Genomic DNA, 11,516 nt, shown 5'->3' with positions numbered 1-11,516 from the left:
TCCATGATTTCTTTTGTGACTTCTGCAGCCACCAATACAAAAACTAATTTGATGGTGAGCCTGGGATGACTTCACTGAAAAAATCATGAGAATCAATGAGAATCCATGCTTCAGATCCATGTTTTGTGACATGATGGTAGCATGAAGTGATGAGCGAGCCCCTGCTCCATGCAGGATAAACCTTAAGAATCCATAATAGGCATCTGTCCAGCTGCTGCTTAAAGACTGCCAGTGAGGGAGAGCTCACCACCTTAGACAACCTATTCCATGGCTGAACTACTCTGACTGTGAAATTCACCCCTGATATCTAGCCAGTTCTGTTCTTTGTTGTTGTTAGGGGCGAAGTCGTGTCCAACCCATTGCAACCCCATGGACAATGATCCTCCAGGCCTTCCTGTCCTCTACCATTCCCCAGAGTCCATTTAAGCTTGCACCAACTGCTTCAGTAACTCCATCCAGCTACTTTATTCTCTGTCATCCCCTTCTTCTTTTGCCCTCAATCACTCCCAGCATTAGGCTCTTCTCCAGGGAGTCCTTCCTTCTCATGAGGTGTCCAAGGGACTCACAAGAAAAATCTAGACAGCATCCTAAAAAGCAGAGACATCACCCTGCCAACGAAAGTGCGTCTAGTCAAGGGTATGGTCTTCCCAGCTGCAATGTATGACTGTGAAAGTTGGACCATAAGGAAGGCCGAGCGTCAAAGAGTTGAGGCTTTTGAACTCTGGTGCTGGAGAAGACTCTTGAGAGTCCCTTGATCTGCAAGGCGAACAAACAGGTCAGTCGTAGAAGAGATCAGGCCTGACTGCTCCTTAGAAGGCCAGATCCTGAAGATGAAACTCAAATACTTTGGCCACCTCATGGGAAGGAAGGACCCCCTGGAGAAGAGCCTTATGCTGGGAGCAATTGAGGGCAAAAGAAGAAGGGGACGACAGAGAATGAGGTGGCTGGATGGAGTCACTGAAGCAGTCTGTGCAAACTTAATTGGACATCGAGGAATGGTAGAGGACAGGAAGGCCTGGAGGATCATTGTCCATGGGGTTGCGATGGGTAGGACACGATTTCGCACCTAACAACAACAAGGCTAGGAAACCGCCCTTTGCAGGACATTGGTCATGCCTCTGCTCTCAGTGTTGCAAAGAAGTAAAAGGCCATACTACCCCCCCCCCCCTTCCTGCCTTTCAAAATCAAGATATCTGCAGTTGGACGCCTGAAGAGGAAAGGGGGATTCGAACTTCGTGCAACACGTGTTCGGTGACAACGCCTTTGCTCTCTCTCCCTACGGGGCCCGTCCCGTCATCAGGAGCGCCCAACCGAGGTCCTGATGGATGCTGTGTGTCGTGCTTGTTCTAGACAATTCTCTTCTTAAATAGCTGGGCTCGGCCAGCATGTTAGGCTATGCTGGAGGGGCGAAGGGCCCACCGCGCGGAGCCCTGGCTGGGAGGAGAGGCCGCGGTGCAGTGCCGGGCTGGCTCCCGCGGCCACAGTTACGGCAGCGCATGAATCATTCCCGCTCCTCGGGACAGTGCGAGCTGCCGAGAGGGCGCGCAGCCGATGCGGGCCCGGTTCCCGGGGAAGTCCGCGATCGCGCCGAAGGGCGCCCCGCTCCCTGAGGGACGCCGCTCCGGAAAACTTCCTCCCGACCCATCCCGTCGCCCTCCCTTCCCCTGGGGAGTCGCTCGGCAAAGGACCCGGCGCCTTCCGGATTGTCCTGCCGCGCGCCTGCTCCACCTGCAGAGAAGGCAGCGCACGGCGGCCCGCCCAGGAGCCGGGAGATCGCCGCGCCGCGGAACAAGGGCCGAGGCACAGGCGAGAGGGGAGGCGGCGAGGAAGGCGACTCCGGGCTGCTCGCCACTCCGGCTACAGGTCGGCGGCCACGGCCATGGCCCGCACCTCCGGACCCGGCCGCTAGTGGGGCGAAGCGCCGCTGCAGTCGCTGCCTCGCCAGGCGCTGCTAGTTTCGCGCTGGTCTCGCTGGCGAAAGGGCGCTCTTGCGCCACGCGCTCCCCGCTCCGGCCTTTTCTCTTTGGGAGCCGGACGCAAAGTGACTCCCCCTCCTCCACCCCCGGTATTCACGTCGGCTGCAGAATCCCTCCCCGGTTCTGAGCTCGCCACAGCGAGTCGGCGCCTGTCCCTTCGAAGCCTCCGGAGTGGAAGTTGCGTTTCCAAGCATGGGCACTGCGATCAAAGGCGGGGGCTAGCTCGCTTTCCACAAGCGATCACCGCCGGAGTGGATTGGAAATATTGGGGGAATTAAGTTTCCGGAGGCCATTCGGGGAGTTAAGCCGGCATTTTCGCAGGCAAGTGCGAGGGAGAGAGCGCATCACCAAGTAAGTGGGTCCTGGTGTTTTACTCATTTGAATGGGTGCCATTGGGGTCTCTCTCTCTCTCTGTGTGTACGTGTTGTCTTCTGGTGCTAACGCTCTCTTGGGAACTAGGAGGGGGAAGAGAGCACTCTCTGAATTGAATGGAAATCTACATTTTGGATGGGTGATCTTGCTGTTAGTTCATCCTGGCCCTTGGCCATGGCATCGATTGAAAGGCTTCTCTTCCAGTGCCCTGGGTACCTTAGCTTAGACTTCAGAAATCAGGTCTATGTACTCAGCTGACTCTGGTGATGTGCCCCTGCTGTAGTTTTGCTACGGGTTCCAAACAGACATTTGAAGTCTCCCAGTTCATTCAGTAAGCCTCCCATTTCTGTCCTGCTTGTGTTGTTTTCCCTCATGTGTGTAGGTGAATCATCAGGAGTTGAGATTTCCATGGTTCTGATCTTCTTTCCCTTCTGTCATTACATGTTGCCGCTGTGCCATGTATGGTTTTGTTTATTTGCCTATTTGGCAATACTCTCCTCTCAGTAGCAAAACTCTAATGACTGAAATCCTATAGAATTTAGTGTTTTGTTATTGTTTCAGTCATATATATATATTTGATTTTCCCTTGTTTCCAAAAACTTCTCAGTGTTTCTTAATGAATAAGTGGGCAGGCCAGAGGAGTGGCCATCTTTTATCATGAAACTCATCAGTGTGATAAATTTGTCACACAGCAAAAAGCTGTGATTTCCAGTTCCATCTTTCAGCACACTTGGAAAATGGAACTAGCCAGCTTATATTTTACATGATCTCTTTCACATCCACCTCTGAGATGCAGGAAAGAATGGGGGATCCTCACAAATTTGGACAGACAGCAATTTTCAGTGTGTTTTAAGTTTTCCTCTATTGATGTTTTCTGTCAGCTTCTCCCTGATGCTGAAGGCAGGGTCTTATTGCCCTTGGTTTGCATTCTGCCTTAACCTGATGGGTTTGCAAGCACACTTGCAAAGTGTGTCATAGTCATACAAAGTCGTAGTCATGACATTTGTCTAACAGTTTGATCTCTTCCCCTAAACACATTAAAACCAGCAATGTGTACAACTGTGCTGGTTGTGATGGAGAAGAGCAGCTCACAGACTTAAGAGTAATTAATTTCATGTCATAAACGTGTGTAATACTTGTGGGTTGACTCCTGTGGAAGGTTAATGAAGATGCGCTTGCCAAGTTTCCATTTACCTTTTCTGAACAAGGTTGCTATCCTGTAGATAACGAAATAACAATAAAAGGCATAACACTTCCCTTGTTGCCGGATACTTTCACTCTTTCCTAAATTAAGCCGAATTAAATCTAGTCTGAGTTCAGACACCATGAGAAGTTCCAATTTATCTCCATTACATTCAGACTGGGCAATGCATATTAATACTGCATATATTCTAATTAATTTATGTGAATTCTTAGGGAATTTAGATGGGGGTAGGATTTTTTTTAAATGTTGCTCTGCAAAGCACTACACAACAGTGATGCTGCTGGATAAAAACAGCGGTAATATAGTGCTCTGCTAATTTTCTAGTTTATGATAAAGGGCTGCAAATAAGTCCTCTTTCAGTTAGGTAATACAACATTCTCAAGGTTACCTAGGGGATCAGCTGTTTGACTGTCTTTCTAGAAGAGAACCAAAGTGGTTCATATTACTGGCCTTCTAAGGAAACTGTAGTGGCCTGGCAGAACAGAAATTTCTACCTGCTGTGACTGACTACCTGGCTGGCTTTCTTATTAATTAAAGGAGGCAGATTCCTCTGCAGTGAATCAATTTGGCAATACAGCTTGTTTCTGTTTTATACCTATTGGCTTTTTGTAGTAGTTCCCCATGCAATGGTAGAGGGGCAGTCTTTCACCAAAGAGTGTGCACCTGGTTGTATAGAACCTGGAATCATGCCTGGAGTGCCTTACAGTGATCTGCTCCCTAAACCTAGAGATTACTTATATCTGATTAGATGCTGGTGTAAAAAAAAATTCTGTCTAGATAAAAAGTAACTCATTTGCTTTCTTTCTAATGCCGAACAGTTAATAATGGCAGAATCCTATGCTTGCTTATTTATTAGTAAGTTACACCTCCGTTATTCATTAGTAAGTTACTCTCTCCATCTTCCTGCCTCTCACTCGCTCACTTGTATTCATTTGAGGCTTATTCCCAAGTAAATGAGCTTGGGACCCTATGTATATTTATTTGAAAGTAAGCTCCAAGAACATAGGGGAACCTTTCTAGTCAGTATGCATAGGATCAGGTTGTATAACTTTGCTTGCCTAAGGGAGAAGAGGACAACATACATAATCCAATGATTAATTATTTGCTGCTGCATGTTGTACTCATTGTTGCTCAATAATCTAGTGAATTACAGCTGGTGTTGTCCTTTATCCTTTCCATCCCCCCCTCCCAGCTAGATGGATTATCCAGCTGTTTGGGACAAGACTAGTTTTTCACATACTTTGTTAAATCTGTTGTTTCAGAAGTTAAAGGTCAATGTGAGCAAAAAAATAATCAACAGTGTAGCTTCTTAATAGCTTATTATATCAGCTGTATAGATTGTATGTACTAATTCAAATTTATGGATTTGAAAATCAAGTATTGAACAGAAATGTTATTCAATCAGTATCATTCTGGTGAGGTTACCTGTAATTGTGATGGGTATCTTGTGTTAGGTTTCAAGTATTTTAACCTCTTGCTTTAACATTGTACTTGGGGGTAGGCAACCCAGGCCAATTGGTGGCTGCCTTTACTTTTGAATGCTTAGGTGCCTTTTTACAAATTAGACTTGGATTTTATGGGCAGCATGGCATACAACTGATATAGACTTATTCTGCAAACAGAGAATAGATTTTACAAGAGTTGAGAAATTTTGTACTTTTCTTAATTTGCTTAAATCCCTCATGTAGATCTGATAAAACTCCAGAAGTAAAACAACTTAATGCTTCCAAAAGTGGTTAAAATAATTTTGTTTTACAAAAAGACATTTAGGTAAATACGGGACATGAAAAAGTGTTGTAACATATTGGCTAACAATTAATAAGCCCGGCAATGTTATAAAATATATTCAATCAAAACAGGTATTAGAGGATTTGAGATTCTTCCATGTATATTTTTGGCATGGGTAATACATCAGAACTGAATTGTCCTAGTTACAAGGGCTACCTTCTAAGGTCATTACATCCTAAGTAAACACTGAGTGGTTGTGTTAGGCAAGTTCTTTATTTTCAGTTTGACTAATGATGTGTTAGATATTTAGAAAGGGAACAGTATGTTGGCATTATTGATGCTATAAAAAACAATCACAGCCGGTTCTCCAGAATATACAATGAGGAATGAGTGGTAAAATAAGCTGCAATATGTCAACACTTGTTTTTTAAAAACTCAACTTACTGTGAAATATGTTCAATCAAACGTAAATCATGGTCATGTTCAGTATTCCTCACAGAATAATTACACTTTTATCCCAGTCTTCATCACAAAATCCAGCTCAGTGCTCATGGTCCTTTTCTTAAAATGACCCTGTAAAATAGATTTGGCTAAGAGAAAGAGAGAGAATAGCTCAAGGTCACCTTATTGTTTTGAGTGAGGATTTGATCATTTGTCCAATACCCTGTCCTGTTCAGAACATGGTACTCAAGTTTGTGTCCTAATGAGCTTTCCCAAGCTTGTCTCCACTTAAGAAAAGGCAGACTGTTTTAAGGATCGTTTAAATAAATGCTTGGTCAATTCAGTGGTCATGGGTGCATAGAGGTTGGCTTTGGTTTTTGTTTTTTGTTTTTTAGTAAGGTCTTGAACAGTTTCTGGCTGCTAAAAATACATGGAAAAGTGTTTTACAGATTGGCTTGAATTTCCATGAGTTTAAATGAAATAAAAAATGTGATGATGAGGATGATGTAACAATCTCCCAGAAGAGATCAGGGCCTTGTCGGAACTAAAACAGTTCCATTGGGCCTGCAAAATGGAACTCTTTCACCAGGCTTTCACCAGGCTTTCGATTGAGGCCAATTAAGCCATACCAATGAGAGCCTGGAGACCCTCCTCAGCACCAGCTGCACCTGTCTTGTAGACAAGTGTGCCAAGCCACAGCACTGAAATAACATCAGATGGCGAACTGTGAAGTCAGAATGCTATAGTTAAATGATGAATGTTGAACATTCTATTGTTATGAGCTCATTTACAATTGCTTATACAATTGTAAGGTAGGTCTTACATTCCTATTTTACAGATGGGACTCTGAGTCCAAGAGTAAGTTAGTGGCTTGCTCAGCCCTTCACAATGCCCATAATGGAAATATGACTTGGAAGCCAGTCTGCCACATGCATTATTATTATTATTATTATTATTATTATTATTATTATTATTATTACTATTACTATTACTATTACTACTACCACTACCACCACCACCACCACCACCACCACCACCACCACCACCACCACCACCACCACCACCACCACATTTCAGGCCCTGTGGAACTTAAGAAGCTTCAGCAAGGTCTTGGGTGGCAGCTCATTCCATCAGGTTGGGGCCACAGCTGAGAAGGTCCTGGCCAAGGCCAGACACACTCATTTTGGGCTGGGGACCACCAACATATTAAGATTTTTACATCCTTCTGGCAGCATACTAGGAGATACAGTTCCTTAGATTGTGCATAGCCTTGAAGGTTAAAACCAAAACCTTAAACTTGATCTGTAATTCAACTGGCAACCAGTGCAGCTGTTGGAGGGTAGAGCTCTCCATGGTGTTCTAGTAAGGACCTGGGCGACTGACTTGTGTTCCAGCTGCAGTTTCTGGGTCAGAGCTAAAGGTAGACCGTGTAGACTGAGTTACAGTAGTCTAGCCTAGAGGTAACTGTCACATGGATAACTGGCTAGATTTTCTGGGATGTGGTAGGGTGGCACTAGTAACTTTGCCTGGTGCAGATGGAAAAATGCCTGGTGTGTTACACTCATGATCTGAGCCTCCATTGTAAAGGAGCCATCAAAGATCACTCCCAAGTTCATGATGGAGCAGGAATTTGTCAACTACACTCAGTCAAGGCAGGGGAGATGCACTTCCTCTTCTGTCCCTGTGGTGATTAGGCCCCCTTGAATGCTAATTCTTTTGTTTTACAATACTACAAATAGTGCCATTTAAAAAGGAATGACAAAGAGTGTTTTGAGGGAAGCTTGTTGGGTATTTAGTGCCAGTTGTAATTGTTAAGAAACAGAACAAAATGTTCTTGAGTCTCTCTGCCCACTGACAGAATAAAAGCACTGACAAGATAAAGTAACACTTTGAGATTGATCTCCAGATGCTGCTGAAAAATGTGATTGAATGGCCAGTCCAATACAATAAATGGATATTATGGTTTAAATGCTTACACAGTGAAAAAAATGGTAGCCTATCTTCTGGACTGCAGTGCTGTGGCTATGGGCCACTCCATTCTGTGCATATGTGGATGGCTGCCTCAGATTCTGTAATTACTGTAACTTATTAAAGACATGTCCTTCTAACCCACCAAAGCATCTCTGTATTTCAGTGTTTCCCTTTCTTTTGCCTCAGAGGAGGCAATAAAACATATTAAAAAAGGTAAAAAATTAAAAGCCCAGAGGGGGAGAAAATCTGACAATTCTTTGTATGTGGGATTAATTATGTATTGCATGTTCTCAGTTGATGCAGTGTGATGGCAAAATCAGCTAACATCACTGTGGTGGTGTGGAACCATTTCTTAGAAACTGACAATTATAAAGATGACAAGAGTGTCATTTGAGTGTTATTTATAAGATCATTAACAAGCCTTAAACTTGTTCCAAAGATTCAACAATTTTAGCACAGTGGTTTCATCTCTAGCGTTTGTAAGGAACAATTTACTAAGCAATGGGCTGCCATGCTAAAGTCATTAGTCAAACATTAATTAATAACAATATATAACACTTGCATACATGGAATAAGAATCAGAAATGATATAGTTATCTTCATCATGACTACATGTATTTTGGTCTTTTGCTGCAAGAGCCTGTTCCTGTACATGGGAGAAATCCAGAACAATGTAAACATTCAGAACTTTTTGCAAGTGCATGTTACTAGAGTGCTTGAGTATATGGGAATTTATTTCTTTGTTGAAAGCAGCAGCTCTGTTTAGATTGGCAATTTTGGTCATTGGACAGTCTCATGGCTGTCAGACCAGTGCTTGGTAGTGTGCCTAGGAAAAGTGTTACTTGATAAATTGTCGTTGCCTTTCTGAAACAGTAGGTACCTAACACCTTTGATGACCTGGACAGGTACAGATTATATACAGATTTTTATGCTTTAGCTATTTTTTAGTGTTAGACCATCTCTTCCTAATTATCCAAGAGCAGGATGCTCAGGAAATACTTTTTGGCTAGCCTCTGGACAATCCTGTAAATCTGGCTCACAGATTGACAGCCAGTGATTGCTAATCCACTATCCAGGAGCTCCAGGATCAACCCTGTTGGTCCCCAGGGTGAGAGTGTGCAAATAATCAGGATTTAAAAAAATAAAAATGCGTCAAGTTTATTTAGAAAGAATCTAAGAAAACGTATTGATCAGAATTTATTAAATACAATACAGCACAACAGTATAAGACAAGAAATACAAAACAAATTCTTTCTCTGCTTGACAGAATCTCTACCCATGGAATCCAGGGTGCCCCACCAATAGGTTTTTGATGGGGAGAGGATCCTTCCCCACCCAACACTCCCAATGGAGAAATAAGTCTACAGTGGTCACGTTCAAGGTAGAGTGTTGGGATGGGAGAGTGAAGCTATAGGCCACAATGGGAAGTTTGACCGCAAACATCCATGAACAATGGAACAACCACTGTTACTGTGGATTAAACTTCTGGAGATGCTGTATGGAGGGGTGGTGGAAGTGGTGGGGTGGTGTTAAGATTGAGCCATGGCGGCCCCCTCCCACAGGAGGGAGAGGCCGAAAACATACCCAGCCATGCCTCGGCACCCGGAGATGGTCAGGCAGCCCGGCCTTTGCTTGGCTACCCGGCTCCCAGTCATGCTCCAGAGTTCATTGTGATGACTCCTGGGGAGAGGGGGCTGCTGTGTACTCTGCATGATGGATCTGGAGGGTGTCCCTGTGGAGTGGGGGATAACCAGGAGGATCCACAAGCTTGGGGGGGGAGCAGGATAAGCTATAGCTGTCACCATACTCCCTGGGCCCTGGGTCCTGGGTCCTGTGCTCATAGGTATTTGTGCTCAGCAGGTGTTAGATAGGTGGGTAGATATTGATGTAGGTGGGCAGGTAGAAAGTTGGTTTAGGTAGGCAGGTAGATAGCACCTGATCCATGACCCAGGGAGTGTGTTGGGAGCTATAATTAATCCAGGCCCCTCCAAGCTTGTGGACCCTCATAATCATATGTGCGGTCACCACTTGGCCACTGTGTGGGCTTCCTATGCCCATTTCAGTCATCATCCATTAAGTTCATAGGAAACATTGCTCCTCTCTAAAACTATGGAAAGGTGGGTGGGTGGGTCACCACCTCCCAGGGCCAAATGGGAGAAGGCTGGACACCGGACAAGTCCCATAAACCATGTCCACAATGAGGTGATACAGTCAGGAGGCTCCACAGTGAATTTCACATGCATAGCAATCCAGGAAACAGCAAAACAGTTAATTCAAGTAAACCCAAAGGTTCATGAACATGGGGGAGTCCATTCAAGCTTGAGGTTTGGGGATTGTTACACCCCCCCCCCCCCGACTCGTGACCACCCACAAATCCAACGAACTTCCATTTTCCAGGTTCGTGGCACATCCTTATATTCTGGCATATTCAGGCCACTGCAGCAAAACCATAAAAGTGAGCCACCAATATGCTGATGACCCTCAGCTCTTCTTCCTGATGGATGGCCGCCCCTAGCTGCCTAGAAGATGTGATGTGGCGGCTCAAATAGAGTCATCTGATGGAGGCCCTGTGCCTCCATCAAGCGAGGAAGCATGCCTACCCAACCTGGATGAAGTGCAGCTATCAGTGGCTCACTCAGCCAGGAACCTGGGCATAATCCTCAATGCCTCCCTCTCAGTGGAGGCTCAGGTCACAAGAGTAGTGCAGCGGGCATTCTACCACCTTCACCAAGCCAAACTACTAGCACCTTACTTGGCCCCAGAACACCTAGCCACAGTGGTCCATGAGACTAGACTTCTGTAATGCAGGCCAGACCTTAACCTTGATCTGGAAACTACAGCTGGTCCAGAACACTGCAGCCAGGATCCTCACAGTGACACCATGGAGGTCCCATGTTTGGCCCATTCTCCAACAACTGCACTGGATCAGACTTAAGGTTCTGGTAATCACTCTTAAGGCCGTACAAGGTCTGGGTCCAGTGAGAGACCACCTTTCTGCCTACACCCCTCAAGGAGCCTTACGCTCTGCTACCTCCAACTGGCTAGTGATCCCTGGCCCCAAGCAACCAGGGCCAGAGCTTTCTCCGTCCTGGTCCCCACCTTGTAGAACCAGCACTCAGAGGAGTTCAGGGTCCTAACGGAACTTGAACAATTCTGCAGGTCCTTTAAAGGGAGCTCCGGCACAAGGCATTTGGTTGAGGTTGACTAGAACCAGCACCTTCCATGGGACTTGCTTCCCTCGCTTGCTTCAAGTGGATAGCTGTGTTGGTCAGAAGTAGCAGAACAAAATAAATAGAAAATCTGAACTAGCAACCCCCCCCTTCAAACATCAGGCCAGATATAGGTTTAGGCCCATTATAATCAAGTGGCCCCTTTGGACAATTTAGGATCCTTCCCTGCTGGAACCCTCTAGAAAATTACCTCATCACTTTCAGTGGTATACCTAGCCTATTTGGGACCTGGGACAGGTGGCGGAGAGGGCCTTGGGAGTGTGGGGGGCTGGGACTTGGTGACATGAGGGCAGGGGTGAGCAGGGAGATTGGACCTCCAAAACAATAATTGCAGCCTCTCGCAAGAGACACATAAAAGCTAGAGTAAAACAAGAAGCGACAGGTTGGAGCATAATTTGTGTGCATCTAAGCCAGGCTTTCTCAACCAGGGTTTTGTGAAACCCTGGGGTTCCTTGACAGCCGTGGAAGGGTTTCCTGTATGGGTGGGAGTTAATTAATGTTTTTTATATTTTTAAAATGTGTTAGACATTTACTGGGTTATATAACCATACATGGTCACATCAACCTACCCACACCTTCCAAAATGGCCAATGA

General features: G+C 45.3%; 1 protein-coding gene across 4 annotated transcripts in view; it reads left to right on the top strand.

Moving 5' to 3' along the window:
* The first annotated feature begins 1,484 nt into the window (after positions 1-1,484).
* The window catches only part of SNTG1 (syntrophin gamma 1), a 253,240-nt gene continuing 243,208 nt past the window's right edge, over positions 1,485-11,516 (top strand). The window contains exon 1 of one of the 4 annotated variants that reach the window (XM_077352442.1): positions 1,485-2,327. The gene's annotated coding sequence lies outside the window, so the exon portion shown is untranslated. The remainder of the gene's footprint in view (positions 2,328-11,516) is intronic. The other 3 variants (XM_077352441.1, XM_077352440.1, XM_077352439.1) reach the window with 3 other exon arrangements.

The sequence above is a fragment of the Paroedura picta genome, chromosome 9 (genome assembly GCF_049243985.1).
Source record: "Paroedura picta isolate Pp20150507F chromosome 9, Ppicta_v3.0, whole genome shotgun sequence".
Taxonomy (NCBI): Eukaryota; Metazoa; Chordata; class Lepidosauria; order Squamata; family Gekkonidae; genus Paroedura; species Paroedura picta.
This window is presented reverse-complemented; position numbering and strand designations above follow the sequence as displayed.